We start from the raw sequence: 19991 nt of genomic DNA on the forward strand, positions 1-19991 counted from the left end.
TTTATGATGAATACATACAGAAAATAATAAAAATTTAGAACACGTATGAGAAATTTCTCGGGAAATCAGTTAGTTTTATATACTATAACGGATTACTGACTTTTGAAATACTTCAATGAGAGAAAATATTTATTTTTCGATTTTACTGGCAATTATATTATTTATTACACTGATGAATTAAAAATTTGTTCCAATTTAGTTGCATAGATGGCAGCACGAATCTTAAATCGGCCATGTTTCGTAAAATTTTAATTTTTAATGTCAATTAATTTTTTTGCTAAGCTATAATTAGAAATTACAATTTGAAATAAGCAGCAGCATAACACTTAGACGATTGTATGTGTAGTGGGACATCAACTTTGGCTCAAAATCTCGTTTCATACGTACTTAAAAAATAAAACCATAGTAAAAATATTAACCGGAAATTAAAAAAAAAAAGTAAATAAAGTATAATAAAATGGTAACATTAATAGTTTAAATGAAAATTGACTTTCCAAATTATTGTCACATTTGAGCACTTGGAAAATGTTCGTGTAATTGCCAGAAACTAATTATTTTATTTAAAAAAAATTAATTCGTAAATTTAACTATATTTTAAGTTAATTAACTAGCTCATGGGTAAATTGTCAAAAAACATTTTTCTACTCCAAAAAGAACTGTCATTAATATCACATCATAATTCATGGGCATGCTTTAATTTTACTTAATATTAATTTTTTTAACTTTTAAAAAATATTAAATTAATTAAAATTTAATGTAAATAAGTGAAAAAAATCCTTTGAACAGCATGAAATGCTGCTTTTTCTAATAAACAATCAAAATTTCCATCACACATTCGTCAAAACCAGACAATTGTAATCCCTGTGAAACGATTTTTACCTGGGCCGAAACACCTATGACGGAAAAAAGTTTTCCCTTTAAACTTTCAAAAAGTTAGTTTAACTCGATCACTGAACCTAAGAAAAGCCTCCTAACTCACAATCGTGAGGTTAAACAGACCAGGATCACAGCTTTTTAAATGAGAAATGCAATGTTAGCTTCGCTCACACAGTGGTTGATACTCGAGCAGTCATCATCTTAGAGATTTTAGTCCTGATGTGTATTATTGTTAACAAAGATGGTGGTGACGTCACAAACCTCATGCGCTGCTTCCTGCAGGCTTGATTCCACTCCTCACACTACTACTCCATTTTACCCTGCAAACGCCGGCCTCAGGACAAAGACGATTCGTTTTCATCTTCTTGGAAAAATCAGGGTCTCCAGCTATTAAAAATTCCAGAAAATCGAAAACTTGGACCTCAGGACCCCCGTAAGTACCCATTAGGCATTTGATTAATCCACTGGGAAGCGCGAAATCCCGCATTTAAATCATTCAGTGTTCATTGTCCTGCTCAAATACTAAGTACTCGGGAATCTGGTTACTTTTCGTCTTGCGTTCTCTTTCCTAGGGTTCGATCTATCTGGAATAATAGAATCGCGTTTTATTTCCATTGTCGTTATGGATTTCGGGAGCCGGTGTTTACATGATCTGTCAAACTGCATGTGACATCACACCAAATGTGTACATTTTAACATGGAAAGTTGAACGAAAACAAATCCCATACTTGCGTGGGTTATGTCTAAGCTTTTTCAGTCTGTTGAATGCTTAATCTATCTTCTACTAATAATGGCGTCCTTTTAAGTGGAATCCTGTAGCGTTATTTACTCTTTATTATTTGAGCGCTATATTGCGATCAGGTTTGTTTACATGCTGAGAATTGGTTAAAAATCAAGTTTCTAGATCTTGTAGAATATCAGGACAAGTGAGAACCATATTTTCAGGTATGTGAAGAATCATTGAATAACAACTATTTAAAATCTAATAATAATAATTAAATGTTCATTAAAAAATGAATTTTTATACTGGGAAGTTTCTTATAGTTCTTTTGTTAACAAGTAGATATTTGCAAAACAACATTAGTGTTACCCTCCACTTCATATTAATCATAAATCTTTTGATAGACCTTCACTAAATTACTTAAACTAAATTAACAATTTTGTTTAGTCATAAATTGTATGATTTATATCAAAAAGGTGCAATTTGAAGTTGTAAAAAATTATTAATGATCCCCTGTTGCTGTGGTGCTGTTTATGGTTTATTCTAAAATCTAGAGACTGTTTAAGCAAAAAAAATTAAATATTATTGCCAAAACAAAGTTAAGATATCATTAGAAATTGTTTAAATTTCGTGTCAGGATTTAAAAATGTACTTCAGGGGTGTGTTGTCTATGTTGTATACTTTTCTGTAAATATTCAAAAAAGTTTTGTAATTATATTGAAAATCAATGCTCTGATGATCACCAGCTATTGATTAAAAGATCATAAATTACTATTCGTTTAAACGTATTTAAATGTAATTTCAATACATTGCTATATTAAGCCATCCCATGCAGTTTTACTGTCAATATTTTAAGAAAATAGATTTGCTTAGAATTTGTTCTTCATTAGTATTTTTTTAAAGTAAAATAATGTTAACTGTGGCTATTAAAATAAAAAAGAAGAAATATGATAGCAAGATGTATTTTAAGTGGTCCGTATTGTGCTGTTAAAAGTCAGAGTAATAATAACTGACATTTTCAAGTTTTGTTGTGAAAAAATGCAGTGTATTATTATGCTGACTTGTGTAACTATGAATACAAAAGCAAATTAAATACATTGAATTTTTAGTTATATTTGAAAGTAGAATCTTAGAGTATAACTTGCCGTATCACAAAACAATCGAATCTGTTAAATGTTGCTTGAAATCTATTTTCGTTCCTACAGTTTCAGTTTAATATTCAAATTCACTTTAACTTTTAAATGTACTGTAAAAAATGCTTTTGAAAGTGCCATAAAAACTGATATTTTGTTGAACTACTTAAGTTGAAATTGAAATAGTAATTATTTTAAATAAATATTATGTGCATTTTTATGCTAAAATTTAAAATTTCAGTATAGTAAATATATTTAAAAGTATTAAATACCTTGCTGTCTTTTTTTTCTTCAAAGTAATAAACTGGAGCATTGCTTAAATCTTGCAGCGTATTAGTTTTTAAATAATATTTTGTCTGAGGGAAAAAAATTCATCAAAGTTTTTTGTATTTGTACTAATTTATTGAAACAAAGTTTACGTACTTCATAATGTTATAGTTCATTGTTTTTCAAATTGTATTTATTTCATCTTATCATTATTCTTTACAAAAGGTCTTGAGCTGAATTCACCTTTTTTGGTTATGTATAACATTGGTCTCAGTGTTATTCATTTAAAGTTAATAAGCAATTGTTTTTGTGTTAATCTTATTGTTCTGTCAGACTACATTGCTATGCAAAGGTTTGTTGTGTTCAACCCACAGCTGGCACTAGTAGTTTTCTGCCCCCGACAATGTTGAAAAGTACTGTCCCCTTCTTAATAATTAAAAAAAAAAAAAAAAACATTACACATACTCTCAAACAAAGCTGGCATTAGTGCTGCCTGCTGCACAATGCCAACTTTACACTTGCATAAAAAAAAACCCATTGCTTTCAAAACCTGACGTGGGTTGTAGTATAAAATCTGTACACAAGCCGCGCAACTTGAAGGTTGACAATTAGCTCTTCACCTAAATTTTGTGGTAACATCACAAAATATGATTTAGAATTTCCATGAAGGTTGTGTTTTATAGTCGACGTTTTAGGATGAAACTATAAAGCAAGTGATTACATGTAAAATAAAAGTAAAAGGAAAATCTGTTCTTGTATTTGCCACCCATGGTACGAACTTTGGCGTGACTCTCACTAGATCCATCACTGCTTCTTATGGCACCAGATAATTTTTTTTTCTTTATAACTTCAAGAAATTTGACTCCCCTAAAATATGCCACCCTAGGTGATGGCACAGGTTGCCTGCCCCAGGAACCATACTTTTTTTAACAAGCTAATTGTGTGTTCTTTAATCTGTCATATTCAGTGAGATGACCATGGGCACACCAAACCTAAGTTCTTGGGAGGAGGGATCCTAAATTTGCTGAATGAAATCCAAATTTTACGGAATGATAAAAACGGAATAAATAACCAAAATACAGTACATGCAGTCATGCATGCATATAAATAACATACCTACATCTAACTAGAACAAACTATTTAGCATCATGAAAAGAATACATAAATTGCTATATTGTAATGGCCTTTGTGTCTCCAAATGCTCCAAATTGTTGATCAAAATTTGCCAAATAAGAAACATTTTTGGGAGATTACATTGACATAGCATCGGGGCCTCCCTAAACAGTACATTGACCATGCTAGTTACACAGAACCTAGCTAAACAGTACCATGCTAGATTTATGAACATCAATCTAGATTTGCATAAAAATTCATAGGATACAATTACAATTAACATATTTATCATCAAGTGCATTTTCTTGGTTATAATTCTCACTTATCAACTCTTGCTCAGTGAAGGAGAATACTGAACAAAACAATAAATTGTATACAGCACATATTCAGAAACTACACGCCCAAGGCAAGATGCGAAATTGAATCTATTGCCTCTTTACACAGGTTTCAGGAGAGTAGGACACAACACTTTTCAGGCATTCAATCCATTAAACTTTACTGTGATACTAATTGAACAAGTTTAAATAAATATACTGTATGGCAAAAAAAAAAAAAAAAGTGCAAATGAATCAAATGCAGAAGAATAGATTTATTGTGTGCCAATTCAAAGAATCGTAATTGAACATCTGAGCTGATGCCACAATGTTAGCAACTAATGCTTTGACTTAACATCAAATGACCATGAATTGCTTTCATGGTATTCTAAAATGCTTAAAATATTTAGCAATTTTTCTCTTCCTGAAAGAAATTTCATGATAGAGTAAGTATAGTTAACAATATTTCAATTGAACAAGGTGTGTTGAAAATTGGAAATATGTAGATAACTCAGGGATGACCCCTCCTAAGTGTGGTAGTGCAGTGTTGTACCCTTCATCTCACTTAGTATGGAAGCCCCACAAAAAGAAAAAAAACCCTAAAAAGTTTGGGAAGGTAGCTGGATACCAGGGTTTAAGTTGGGTTCAAAAGTTATTTAGCATAATAGCTAAATTGGGGAAAAAGTTTTAGCAAAATTTAAAATGTTACGCATTCTCTTATTTTTCTAACTGCGTTAGAACGCTCCATCTCCAGTTGAAAATAAAATTTAAATTTGCTCTATGACGTTTTTAAAGATGCAGCTAGAGCAACTTTTTTTTTTAAACATAAAATAAAAAATTTGGGATTATGTTTACCATTAAGAAAACACATGCTAGGTTTTTAGAACATTGCAGTCCCCTCCTTCTAATATTGCAGTTTTTGGAGTAACATAATGCCAGATAAGAACTTAATAGTAATTTAAGCATCTTAGCTAAGATTTAAAAAATGATTAAGTTACCACCATGTTTGCTTCCTCTCTTGAATCATACATTGTTGTTGTTTAGATGAATTTATTCATTTGAGCAAAAGAGCAAAAATGCTTTCTTTGCTTTATTTGCACATTTGGATAGTGTTTTCACATTTTGCGAAAAATGCGACCGTATCGAAAACCCTGCTGGATATGTCCATGGACAGGAGGGTTCATGACTCTCTGTCCTGACCAATTAGCAAGTGCAGAACCGCCTTGAGTCGCATTTGCTACTAGGCTCAAAGCTCAAACTTGTGATTCAAGACCTATGAAAAATTTTAAAATGTTATTTCAGAAAGCAGTTGATCTACAATTTGCATTAGGAATTTTATAAAATAGCGGAGTCTCAGACTTTTTGATGTACCAAGCAGTTATAAAACAGAAACATTTATTAAACTTAAATAAAAAAACAAGTACATTTTAAAAGAATATCAGCCACACTAGGAATTTAGAAAAACCCTTGTGCACAGAAATGCCCCTTCTTATATGCAAAACTAATTTACGTACAATGGACAATAGATCTTCTTGAAAAATTTAGAACTTTTGAAGAATGCACAAAAATAAAATACAATGCCAACAATTTCTTATATAAAAGAGGAGAAAATAAGTATTCTGGCAAAAATATTAATATTCTCAAAGCTTGTTACATAATGATTACTGCAAATTTTACACCAATAACTATTCAAAATGCTTTTATAAATGTCCACAGTCAAGAAATATGAGTCAGAATTTTCTTTTGGATAAAATCTATGTCGTTAATAATGAGCAACTGGTTACATGTAAGACTCCTCAACTAAAGAGGCAATCAATGTGGCAGCAGAAATTATAAATTTTAACGGCTGCAGAAGCTGATGACTGATCTTCGAAGAACCATCACCCTTATTTTCCATCACAAAAACAATACAGTAGACTCGCCCTTGGTAATTCTGGGTCAAAATGCATCAACATTCAATTATGGCAGAATTTGTCGAAGTGCAAAGTTACTAATTTTGGTTTGGAGTAAGCACATTGTGATGTTCAACTAATGACATATTCATTTAAAATTTTTTGACAAATAATTTGAATAATTATTGTCAATTCGAGACCAGAATTTATCCCAGGATAGTCACTCACATATTTGGTGCAAATAAATCATAAATTTTAATGTATATTATTAGTCCAATTTTTTAAACTCTAATTGAATTATTAATTTTATTATCTACAGCTAGTTAAACACTGTTCTTATTTATTCCTAGGTTAAGTACACATTTTTTCAGCATAAGAAATACAGTTGGTTTTCTGTTTAACGACGCTCTATTTAAAGATGACTTTTCATGGTCCCGGATGCTCCATGTAGATTTAGAAGCATTCTATTTAAGGACAAATTCTACTTAAGGACGTTTTTTTGTGGTCCCTTGAAAGTTATTAAACATAGAGCCAATTGTACATATATTCAACACATCTTAAATGAAAATATTTTTTGTAGAATTTGTAGCAGTATTTATAGTTTCTATATCTGCTGTGAATGGATCTACACCTTTTAAGTCAATAGGTCCATGAAAAATATTGCGAATGTCAATTGCGCCTAATCTTTCTCACTTCGGCCAACATTAGTTTCCTGTTCCTCTTTTCAAGAATTTTACTTCACAGCCCTCCACTTTTGGGACTTTTCCAGGATCTGAATCCTGATCTATGCATTTTCTTTTTCGTATCCTCTTATTATTCTCTTGCCTCTTTTTCTTTTGATTGATTTTTTTTTTTTTTTAAATTTCTTTGCTATGTTCTGTGAGTAGTTCCAGAAAACAATTTTGGTTACAAAAACAGCTTATGTTTAAATCTTTTGCAAAAATTCGTGCTACTGTTTTTGGTATTTGTCTAAACTGTGCCCTTAGCTTTAGAACTGTGGTTACAGTTAAGTTTGCAGTTCAGGTTTCAATAATTACCGATACTTAAAATCAATGAAATATGGTAATAATAGGTAAAAAAGCAATGCATAAATGATTAGAACAGTGTTGGCAAGCAATGAACTTAGGGACCAAGAATACCCCCCCCCCCCCCCCCAAGATGAACTCCTGTAAGTTATTTAAAATAATAATAGTGAATCCAAAACTTTTTCAGTAATTGAAGTAGTTCACAATTCAACCAGAGAGGGGGGGGGGGGGGGGAGAAAAATATTTATAACTTTAGAGTTGACCAAGAGCTTTGTAAAAATGTGTCATAACTAAGACTAAAAAGAAATTTAATAAACCTTCTTTCAAAGAGATTTTTTTTTAAAATAATAAACAATAAACTCAAAATCTCTACATAGCATAAAATGAAGTCTCCAAAAAGTGTCTGTGTGTTTAAACTCGCAAAACTCGAGAACTACCAGGCTGATTTCACTGAAATTTTCACATTTTGTTCCTTTAAGTGCTGAAAAGGTTTGCAGACCAGTTCGAAAAAAATTCAATGAGTAGTTCTTTTTACTTTCTTTTACAAAAAAGGAAGTATTGTATTCGCGAAAAAATTTTCATTCAAAAATCAACCTTAATTTCCATTTTACTCACCCCCGAATGAATATTGAGTTTTTTTTTCGACTCGACCACACGTGGACAAGTGCAAAAGATCGTATAGACATGCAAAGTATATATAATGACGATTCCCGAGTTAATTACAATGAATTTTCTAGTGACGTCTGTATGTGCGTATGTATGTCACATAACTCAAGAACGGAAAGTCCTTGAAAGTTGAAATTTGGTACGTAGACTCCTAGTGGAGTCTAGTTGTGCACTTCCTCTTTTGGTTGCATTCGGGTGTTTCTAAAGGGGTCTTTTGCCCCTTTTGGGGGGGGGGAATCATTGTTAATTTCATAGTAGAATTAGCTGGTGTTATAATTTGGCGGACACTTGGCGATATATCGCCTGTCTTTTGGTTGGCAAGTTTTGTCGCCAACTTGGTGACAAATTTGGCGTTTTTTTAAAAAATCTTTTTCAGTCTGGCCACTGTTGGTGATATTTAGAGAGATGAACTGTTGAATCACATTAAAATTGCCAGTAATGGGAAAATGACATTAAATTGGAGTAAAAGGAAGTCATGTGATGCACACATCAGCTCGTTTTATTCCAATTTATTTCCGATTTTTACACATTCCTGAATATGTGGGGGCGAAAAATTACTTGCACACATTAATATTATGTATCCTTAGAAAGGTTAGTATTTTCCGCGTTCTACTCAATTTGTTTCAGTGCTCTAACTTAATTACGGCGGGAGCAGAGTTGGACGCATTAGCTAGTAAGAAATGAAGAGTTACTGATACTTTGCGACCAAGAATAGTGGAAGGATGAAAAGTAAAATTTGCTACCTTAAGCCTGGTTAGAAATTCTGCATGGGCACTGGGTTTATATCTTTTTTTTGGAGGGGGGGGGGGGGGCTTCTGTTCGTGATTGATGTTATGTTTTAAAAAAAGGAAAAGTTTATCCCTTCCCTCCTGTGTCACAGCATTGCACTTTGCTTTTTCCCTTCCCCCTTCTTTGTCACATGTCATACTGTTTTCACGAGCATATTGTAATGAAAAAATGTGTGATGTCGCACTTCTTGTTACTCCCTCCTTTTTCCTTGTCACAATTTTACATACCCCCTCTCACTTTAAAGTGGGACTTTATTTGTGGACGCGCGCGGCCGCTTTGAGAAAAAATCATCAATTTCAAGCACTTAATTTTCTTACATTGAATTTCTGTTTCACATCCCTAGGGGTGTTTGTTTTCTTTGCTTACCTTTTATTGAAATTGCACAATATGCTTTGAATAAATAGTAGGGGAATGTGGGGCAAAGCTAAATGGTTAAGATAACTGAGTTTTTTTAAAATGAGCAAATAGGAAATTTGTTTTGAAAATTACAGTACATGTAAGAGAGAACATTGTATTTTATAATAAAACTTGCTTTGAAACAGTATTTTTTATTTTTGGCAGTAAATTTGAGTCTTCAAAAAAAAAAAAAAAAAAAAAGGTGTAAAATTTTCCCTTTTTTTCCCATGGGGCAAAGTGAAAAAAAAAATATTTTTCTAATGAAATATTTTCTATTTAATTATAAAACATATTTTTGATCAAAAGAATCAGTAAATAAAAGGTTGAATGAATAAATGAAAAGATAATTAAAAAATGAATAATTAAATTAATGTATAAAGAAAAATAAATGACCCAGTAAAAGAATGCATGAATAAGAAAATAAGTGAATGAATGACTAAATATTAGTGAATTACTAAATGAATTAGTTAATAAATGAAAACGTAAGTGATTTATATTAAATGATTGAGTAAATGAAACAAACTACTTCACTCTGCCCCATTCACTTTGCCCTGTATGTTCTTGACTAATTGTACAATTTATTTAGAGTACAAATAAGCTCAATATTAACTAATTTTTTGCTGTATTGAATATTAGGAGGCCTCAATTAATATGTAAAATGTTAGTTACAGGTACTTTATCATTTTATAGTAACAAAAATAATTTTTGACTTATAACTAAATATTAAAATACGAGTATCAAGTTTTTAAAGTTGCCTGTTTTACCAACTGCTTTAATCTTCGGCGGTATTTTTTTTCCTGACATGAATGGACTACATATGATACTATACTGTTAAAATAATACCAGATAGGTGGAACTAAAAGCAGAGTAAATATTTCACCATTTCACTTTGTCCCACTATTTCACCTTGCTCCCAGTTCCCCTACAATGATCACTTGTGAAGATTTGTAAGTGGCATCCTTATAAGCCAAAATTGAAACTGGAACATGATTAAAGGAGTTTTAAAGACCTAGCTTTTTTAAGGAAATAAATTTCAACTGAAATTATTTTCATTTTTTAAATTATTGCATGTAAAATTATTTTTGAACGTCAACAGAAAGATATCTTTTTTTTTTTTTAATTTAAAGTATGAAAATATTCTATTTTCATTAAATTTCAAATGTATGGACATCTTTCAATTTTAAGTAATTTTACAAAAAATAGTTACTTGTAGACAGAGATGCTACGTAGGTTGCTTTTCTTTTTTCAAGATGAAAATACTCCTTGACATGTTTTAGAGGAGTGAAATATATTTTTTAAATGAAATAAAATGTATATAAAAGCTGAAGACTATATAATGATCAATTTCATAAAGATAATTTTAACTTTCTTCTAAGAATGAAATGGCATGTGGCAGAGAAGGAAGATTTTTGACTAGAATTTAATTTTTAACATTTCTAATAAGAATGTAAGATAGTTCGTATTTTAAAAAAAAATAGCAAAATGCTTTCAAAAAAATTGCATTTACTCCCCTCTCCCACATAGAAAAAAGTCTGAAAATGTATTATATTTAACACAACAATCATTTTCAATGTTGGTTTAAAAAAGCTGAAAAACATGTTGTCGTGCAAATACCAGTGTGGTAAGTGCATATGAAAAAACTGGACTGCGTTTTGTTATATACTACACTTGCTTTTTTTTTTTGGTCAGTAAAAAGTTGTTTTTCAAAAAGACTCATTTGATAGAAAATTAATTGTTACTCCTACTTATTAAAGTAAGGAAATCATCTAATAATTGTTGCTTACAAAAACTTTTTATTTCAATCCCCTTGCACGACTTAGGATAAAAATATTCTCCATTTCCGTACCGATAGTCCGTGGTGTTTTCTTGAAAATTGAAATTGTTTCATTGTTTATTATCTTATACTCTGTTGTTTCTTTAAAAATCGTTTTATTTTTTTTTTCTCGAAAACCAGTTTATTTATTTATGTTAGAAATAGTTATGGTATGAGTCCGCATTTGAAGCTGTGTATTTATCTTGATTTGAAAGTTAATAAATTGATCAAACAACTTCAAAATTCTGAAAATATGTATCTTGTCAATGATTCAGCTATTTGGTAAGTGGTCAGTAAATTGTATTTAAAGCGCTACAATGTTAAGTTTTTTGAAATTTAAAATTTTGAATACGTCAGGGGGATGTGATTAGCTTTAGCGTTTCAGAACTTCTATTAAATATTTGTTCTGCTTCGCTTGGAAACCGTTTCGAGTGATAGGCTAACGTTTGGTTGCTGCGATAATGTGGATGTCGGGACACAAAGCAGAATGACGCGCAGATAAAATTGAACATCGATATTTTGAGCCTTCTGCATTCCTCCCCTATTTCTACGTAATGGTGGACTTCGAGTTTTGATTGTGAAATGGCAACATCTAGGTTGTTGAACGATCGCCTGCGAAACAGGCTTCGCTTCGCTTTGGAAACGGATGTGTGAGTGTGAGCTTTGCTTACGAAATGAATGAGGAAAGGTTTCGGTTCGCCATTTTAATGGAATTCGCGAGGAAAAAAATATTCTACCTCCAAGTACGGTCTGGCTTCGCCTCTGTTAAATTGCCGCGAATGAAACTGGTTACTTGAAAAGAGTAACATTAAAAATATGACGTAAGGTTTTCTAAGAAATTCTTGAGCTCAAAATGCATTCCCAGAGTATAATGCTATTCATTTGGGGTAAAAAAAAAAAGTTATGATTCATGCACCAAGCCTCACAATAATCCTTTGCCAGATCGCAGTTAGATTATTCTTACTTCATAATAAAAATAATATCACACTCTATACACTGGAACAACATACAGTGGAACCTCAATTTTTACTCCCCCCCCCTCCCCGTCCTCCATCCAAAATATGGATAACTTTTTTGTCAAGGTAGCAAGAAAATCAAATATAGACATCGTGGTGATATTTAAGAGTCCGATCTGAGATCTATACTAAGTCCACTAGCAGTGTTGGTGTTATCAGGAGCATGGGTGCCCAACAAGAGAGGCAGAGAGGGTCCCGAGCCCCTCCCCCCCCCTTTGGTCATCAGAAATGCCAAATTTAAAGATAAATTGTGTGCATAGGTATCAGAACATTTCAACGAAAACCATTTCATGAATGATGGTTATTAAACATTTCTTTACTAAAATAATAAAATTTTTATAGCTACACTAGAATAACTTGAATAGCAACAGTGTATACATAAGATAACAAATTTGTCTTTTAATAAAAGTAAAATCGACAGGTCAACATTATATCAAGAAAACTGCTTCGAAATTCCAAAAAGAACAATGACATTTTATTCCCTAAGAATACCCATTATAATGAGAATTACGGATCCGAAAATTTTTCATCGGAATTGGGTAAGAAGGAAATAAAAGTAAATAGGAACTAGAAAGAAAATTAAAAAAAAAAACTTTATATTAATGCCTTAAAACCTAAAAAATTCTGCTCTCAACCCCCACCCCTCTAAAATTACACATATAAGCGCCTATGATAATGATCGCTCCGAACCTAAATTTTTGTTTGTTTGGAGGGGGGGGGGGGGATTCTCAGTTTAATAAATGAAGTTCCGAATGTTAAAATATCAGCAAGCACACATGCCCCATTTAATGAGGAGAGGCATTAGTCTTCACTTACAGGAAATGAAGTATTGTGTCAAGATTTGCCAAATCATCAGAAAATTTACCAAATAAGGAAATTTTCTGGGAGGTCATATTAATCTGTCGTGATTTCCCATTGGGTGTTCTGAGTGTCCTTTAAAAAAAAAAATGATTTTGAGCATGCATCAAAATGCAAATATTGGTGCCATGTTTAGTAAATTGAATGCATATGAGGTTGTAAAAAAGTAATGCAACAGAAATGTAGGTGCAGGACAAGCCCAACAAGCAGGACAAGCTGTTGATCAGGAGAAGCCCAACACTTCGATCTCTCCCAGGGGGGTGGGGGGGTGGGGGCAAGCAATGCAAATTTTATCGGAAAACAACAAAAACCACGTCCACTTACGTGTAAAAACATTAATATTTTCAAAGCCAGGACCTCCAGGCTTTGACCCCCCATGACCCCCATAAATGACGGGCTTGGTGATAGTACAATATATGATGTAATTTAAAGAAATGTCCATTTTGTCTCTTGAAGAAGAGTTTCTTCCTTTATATCAGTCGTGGGTAGAGATAGTGATAAATTGGAGGAAAAAAAGTTTCATGCGATCCAAAAGCCGTCAAATTTGGCATTTAGTAGGTTTGGAAATTTGGTCGTCAGAAGGAAATAATTGATTTTGACATGCGCCTTAATGACTGCATATTTTAAACAGTGCTAGTTAGTGCAACAATTTTAATTCGTTTATCTTTTTGATTATACCCTACCATTGCAAAATCAATACACTATGGTCGATCCAGGTTTTTATTGTTAGGTCCGCATGTTGTGAATAAAAAGTAATTTTTATGAACTTTTTTTCTTTTTGTGAAAGGAAAGAACTATTTTTGAGGCATTTTTTTTAACTTTATTCTTGTGATTAGAAATCCTGTCAAACCATCAGAGTGGTCAAATCCTATGCAGCATGCATGTTTTGCTATCACAAATATATTCTGAAATCCTTTTGGCCCAAGACTTTGGAAATAACCTTGAAACTGGAGGGGTTTTTTTTTTTTTTTTTGCTGATGTTTTGCTTTCAGAAGAATTGATTTAGCTTAAAAGTGATGAAAGAAATGTTTTTACTCATGGAATTTAGTGAAAGGTCAAATTTTGATGCAAAACGTTCCCAATTTTCGTCTGAATCGACCCCCCCTGACAGAGCATACCTGTTCTCTTGTCAATGGGTCCGGGTTATAATTCTGGCAATTGTATCATGCACGATCTGTGTATTGTCCGTTTTTCACAAGAAGGCACTTGACTCCTTCCCCATCACGTGGTATCCGATGATTCTATTTCGCGGCTTTCGTTAGAAGGTATATTCAGATCATGGCATTTTGTTGTAAAAGCAGAGGGTTTTAAAATGTAAGAATAACTAAAATGACAACAGACAACTGAAGCAAATGATGTAAAGGACACTAAGACTTTTTTTTTGCACATTGAAATGTACACCCAAGTTAAAGCTCTCCATTAGAAGCGCGTGGATTGCGTACCGATCACCCCCGCGTAAAATGGAACTATGCGTTCGAGGAGATGTGGCGAAGTGCCTTCTTATGAAAAACGGACAATAGTTCATCTCCCGATCATGTCCTAGTGTGCAGGATGTCACCGATAAGCTGTAGTCGGTACCCTTTAGCGATCCATGGAGGCAGGTCTACTGGTGGTATAAAAAAAAAAAAAGCAATGGGAATCTCTATGCAGAGGTTACCTGCGTGTCATGGTACAAACCTCGAACGTCCCTGTTTGGTTACAATTGGAAGTTCTAAAAGGGCTCTTAACTTGTTTATGTTTGGTTAATAGATCATTATTTTTACCGTATATGTATTTTGTTCCATGCTCCTTTCTGAAACCATTTTCTTAAGTTTTCGAAAAATTTTGTCTAGTTTTGTCGGTTTGTTTAATCGGTCTTTGCAGGTAAGATCAATATATATCTGCAAAACAATTTGCTGTTTTTCTGTTACGACTGCATAGAAAGATACCACATAGTAAGCATTAGTATTCCCTACTTTAAAAGGTAGCAGATGTTAGACACTTAGTTAGAAACGTTAGACTGAAGTCGGTCATTGTGAATGAGTTCCAACAAAACAAGTTACCGCTTTTAGATGCTTAGCTGTATTTGCTTTGTGCACAATGTTCTAAAATGGCTGTCTGCGACCACGATTTAGTTGGGAAGAATTAATGTCCTCTTTTTTTTCCCCTTTCAAACCTCTACTCATTTTTTGTCTCCATGCTTCAGTGCCCTTCACATTCGTTAAGATTTGGCTTCGCTTACGTTTTCCAAAACACGGTCAAGAAGGTATCTGAAGGAGTTTGTTATTGCCTAGAAATGTATACTGGAGCAAGTTGCTTAAAGAACTTTTTTTTTTCGTTGTTGTTTTATTGACTTGATTTTCTGCTAATTTTTTCCGACTCCAAGAAGAAATGGTTAAAAAAGCGGCTTATTCTGAAGTCATTGTAGAATTCTTTGAAAGTATTTTGATCATTCCCAAAGCAAATCGCCAGAAACTTTTCAGTGGAGAAAACTTAGTAATTGTACAAAATAGACCCTGAAATAGTAGTTGCAAGGATTTATCGGATTTTCTAAAGCCAGGACCGTCAATTATGGGGAGGGGGCAGAAGGTGGCAATTGAGCGCCCCCCCCCCTGGCTTTGAGAAATCGATGTATTTTAAAAAAGTGGACGTAGTGTTTTGTTATTTTTCCATGTGATTTGCTTTGAGTACATACACTATGACCCCACTGGGAAATTTTGAAATGACGGGCCTGTCGAAAGCTCTGCACATGGTTAATTGTTATTACATTTTATTTTGTTGATTTTCAAATTTACTGCCGTTTTCTAAACAAACTTGACCATCAGTCAAAATAGTAAAATACGTTTATTTCACTTGCAATTTTTGACGTAAAAATTTTATGAGGAATGACTATTTCATTAGCATTTCTCAATTGGCGAGAGGATTTTTTTGTTTTTGGATCGTAAAAGTGACCCCAACATTGTATTTTTTGTACATTCCACGAAATTAAACAAATTTAGTGGGAAAATTTCTAATAATTTCTGTAGTATTTATTTATAAATAAATTTCAAAACAATTCCAATTCTTCTAGGGTGTAAGACCTTCGATCAAAAGGTCTTACACCAGTTAAAGCATAATTCATGTTCGTTTATTTAGCATTACCTCAGCAACACCATCATCGTAACACTTTTTACAATTTGAACAGAAAAATAAATTTTAGGAAAAAATCGTTGTACGGATTGGGACGAATTCTAAATTGTTGAATATGTCCCTGACGAATTTTATTTTGATCAAATGTTTAAACAAATGAGGGATTTTATAAAAAGGTAAACTGATAATAAAGATACAACTTTTGAATGTCGATTAGATTTAAACATTACATTTTTGTGACTATTCTGATGATATCAAGTACTTTTCTCCGCACACACTCCACGAATTAGCTGTAAGCCTTAGGTTCCACCGTCCGGGGGGTCCGCGTAGCGGGCCCCCCGCACGCCTGAGTGCGACGGTCGATATGATGATATCAAGTACAGATCCAAAGGGTGGGTCATACGTTGACAAGATGCATAATTTTTGATCTTTTAAAGCAGGTACTTAAAAAATGAAAAATTGTGCTTTCTCTCCTTTTTTGTAACAACCATCTCTCTCTCTGTCTCAAAGTTCATTGTTTATTTCTTTTACTGAAATTTGAAATTACTGTGAATTACTAAGGAAAAATTCGCATCTTAGTTAATGTTATAAGTTTATTTTCAAAATTCATGTTTATTAAAGATTTTTAAAGAGTTTTCCTGCTCCCGTTTTCTGTGCTTTTTTTTTTTTTTAACTTCGTAAATTTTTTTAAGTGCTCAGGAGAACGGTTTTTCAGAATTGATTTTGATTGAATTGTTGTTTCAATAGTTGCACTCTTGCCAACTTTTATGCTTTAGCAGGATTACCAACTATTCCACAGTTTGCAGTTTCTCTGCAATAACGGAAGCTCTGCAAGGAAGTTAGTTTGCCATTTTGCAATTTCAAAATTCATTAAATGAGCATTTTCAAGCAATCGCACAAATCAATAAATACCCTTCTTTTCTGATGTGATGTTTTTATGTAAGGATTTTTGCTAATTCACATATTCTTCAATTTCTGGTTTTTTGCTTGCAATAAATTTTTTAACGTTTTTTAACATTTCAAAACTTTTAATATTATTAAGTCTTTTCCGTTTTCATCTATTAATTCTTGTTATTTTATCGCTATAATGCCAATGCCATACATCTAGATAAGGGAAATTCAGGTTTATACTCGGTTTTATGAATGTTTTATTAATAAAAAAACTAATAATTACTTTTAAGCTAGTGTTTTAAACGATTTTTGTACACGATATTGAACCATTCTATAAAATCGAAAGTGCTCTTCGAAACCACCGTAGATGGTTCTCAAATTATTTCTTTTAGGTTTGCAATCCTGAGATTAAGCTTAAATTTTGCATTTTTGCTCTATGAGTTTACGCTGTACTCATAGCTTTTTCCTTTCATTTTATTAAAATTTATATATTTTGTTTTTATTTATTTTATTACTCTGGACTTACTGTTTCCTTGACTCTCCAGGAAACAGTTATGATACATCAATTTTGAAAATCTTATGCTTTACCATGAGCTAACAACAAAAAAAAAACGACCGGAGTCGCAAAAAAAAAAAAAAAAAAAAAAAAAAAAAAAGAAGAAGAGAGAGAAAAAGTGCTTTTGTGCTTTGTTTTGGTTTTTCATTTTTGAGGAATCCTGGCCATGCCTCCCCCTCCCCCTTCGTATGGGACGAAAGATAGTCTGAATTAATTAAATAATTTACCTGAAGAGGGCTTCAGACCATCTATTTATGCCCTCATATTGCACTTATAATTCTCACTTTCCGATTTGTGTGCTCAAATTTTAATAATGACCCCTTCCAAAACTAAAAGATGGATCCGTTCTTGAATGACAGTTTTTCTTAAGAAAAACGAAAAACGTTAAAACTTGATTTTAATATCGCTTTTGACTGTGTAGTTAAGAAAAACACGTTAGAGCTCGCACACGTTTGAGTATTTTTAGCAATCCAACATGTCGATTTCAAGTAATTTGTGTGCATGTTAACCATTCTATCTGATTCCCTCTCCCTCCCCCAGTAAGAAAGGTTTTGGGGGAGGTAAAAGTTCTGCTTTGAAACTTTTCAGTGTCACTTCAAACAGATGAAATCCAGCCCAGCTCATGTTGGGCTCAGGGGTGCCCCAAAGGGAGGTCATGGTGACCTCCCAAAACTTTCCTATTCGTCATATTTTCTCTGATAATTCAGAAAATTTGGAGACTATTGCAACTATTTTGTATCTGGCATTTAATGTTGCCTATTGTCCCTACTCGTTATATGTAGTAGGTTTTTATGCACGCACGTCTCATTATTGGTGCTGTCTACAAATATTTTGGCATTTGACTCTTCCCACTTCGTTTTAAAATGTCATACTTCGGTTTTTCACTTGTCAAATCTTTTTCGTAAACTTATTCTTATGAAAAAGCAGTGTTACACATGTGCGCCCATATGCAAAATTTTAAGGGCGGGGGGGGGGGGGCGCAGATATTTTCCCCGTGGTTTAGCAGGATATTTTCCCCATAGAAACCGATTTCAGTAAATATTAAAGTTAAAGTTTGACATTTTCAATAAATTATTCATTAATGGCTGGAGACGACATTTTAGTTTACGAGAGTTTTTACATTTTTGCAAAGAAAAAAGTACTGAAAGCAAGGAAGTTCTAATTTCGAGGGGGAGGGGGCTTTGAGTCCACACTTACCCCCCTATATGGGCGCCCTTGGTGTTACACTTGTTACTCTCTCTTTCTTCCTTGTCTCACTAACGTCGTGAACCCTCCCTCCGCCTCAAATCGTGACATTTGTGGATGACGTCATTGGAAAAAATTCGAAGTATCATTCGGTAAATTGAGAATCCCCCTTCAGCAAGAATTTAGGTTCGGGGAGCCCTGTTTGGCCTGATACCTGCAGTTGATTAAAACATCATGTGCTGAAGCGCAGAATGAAATATTAGATGATTAAATTGAATGTGTTATAATGTTCTTTATAAATACTGATGAATCGAGTTTCAATTTAATGTTCAGCATTTTGATTTTGAAATCAGCGTCAAATTTCACCTATTATTCTTCCTCATATGTAAAAGCGATCCCACGCACATAGCAAAGCACAATGAATTTTGTCATCGAAGTGTTACGAGTTTGTAGGCGTTGCAAGAATACGAAGTTATTGTGATTCTTTTTTTCTTGCTCTAATTGCGTTTATAAAACTCAATGTGCATTTCCAGCATAAAAATTAAATGGGAACAAAGGCAGTTGCGTAATGCTTACCAAGTTGGTTCACGATAGTTGTAAAACACAAAAACTGTGCAGCTTTTAGAAAAGCATTGTAATAAGGTTTGTATCTTTGACGTTTGTTAACGCTCTGAAGAATGTATTCGATAAAAATTTCCCAACCTATATCTTCGTTTCTTTTGGTTGAAGGAAATTTCTCTGAAAATTCTATGTCTGCTGTCTTTTCTGGCACATGCGTCCACGAGATATTTTTTCGACAAGGGGGGTGGTCATGCCCCCCCCCCTCCGCACCAAAAGCCGTTGGTTCATTTGTAGGGAAGAAGGACTGGGGGGGGGGGATTCCTTCCAGTTTACCTGTCCGGCCTCTTGCGTCATTAGGCATTCTTTTGAGTAACGATCGTTACTGGGCACTCTAATACCCTCATAATAACTTTAAAAATACTTCTAGGTCGATTTTTATTATTATTATTCAGTTTTTTTTTTTTTTTTTTTGTGCAAACACGGTGTCTATTTTCTTCGGGGGAAAAACCGAACTTTTGATCGCACTTTGTCAAAAAAGATAAATAAATGAACAAAAACTAAACGTTTACTTCACCCTCTCGACAAGTGCTCCCTCGTCAAAAAATTTTGGTTCAGCCCCTGATAAGCTTGCTTGCCTTTCAGAAAAAATGCTTTTGTGATGAAAAAATGCTTTTATTACACAATTCTTCAACTCAGTGCTAATAGAGAAAAGGGATATCTTTTTCTTTCGATTCTATTCTTTATAATTTCGCCAATTTTTTCTTAACTTATGAACGGTTAGTCACTCATTCTCAACAGTAAGTCGTCTCAG

General features: G+C 33.1%; 1 protein-coding gene across 1 annotated transcript in view; it reads left to right on the forward strand.

The window, feature by feature from the left end:
• Positions 1-1181: 1181 nt before the first annotated feature.
• Positions 1182-19991, forward strand: part of LOC129229348 (bromodomain adjacent to zinc finger domain protein 2B-like) — a 141942-nt gene continuing 123132 nt past the window's right edge. Inside the window, exon 1 of the mRNA XM_054863638.1 lies at positions 1182-1309. The gene's annotated coding sequence lies outside the window, so the exon portion shown is untranslated. The remainder of the gene's footprint in view (positions 1310-19991) is intronic.

Source organism: Uloborus diversus, chromosome 9 (assembly GCF_026930045.1).
Source record: "Uloborus diversus isolate 005 chromosome 9, Udiv.v.3.1, whole genome shotgun sequence".
Lineage (NCBI taxonomy): Eukaryota > Metazoa > Arthropoda > Arachnida > Araneae > Uloboridae > Uloborus > Uloborus diversus.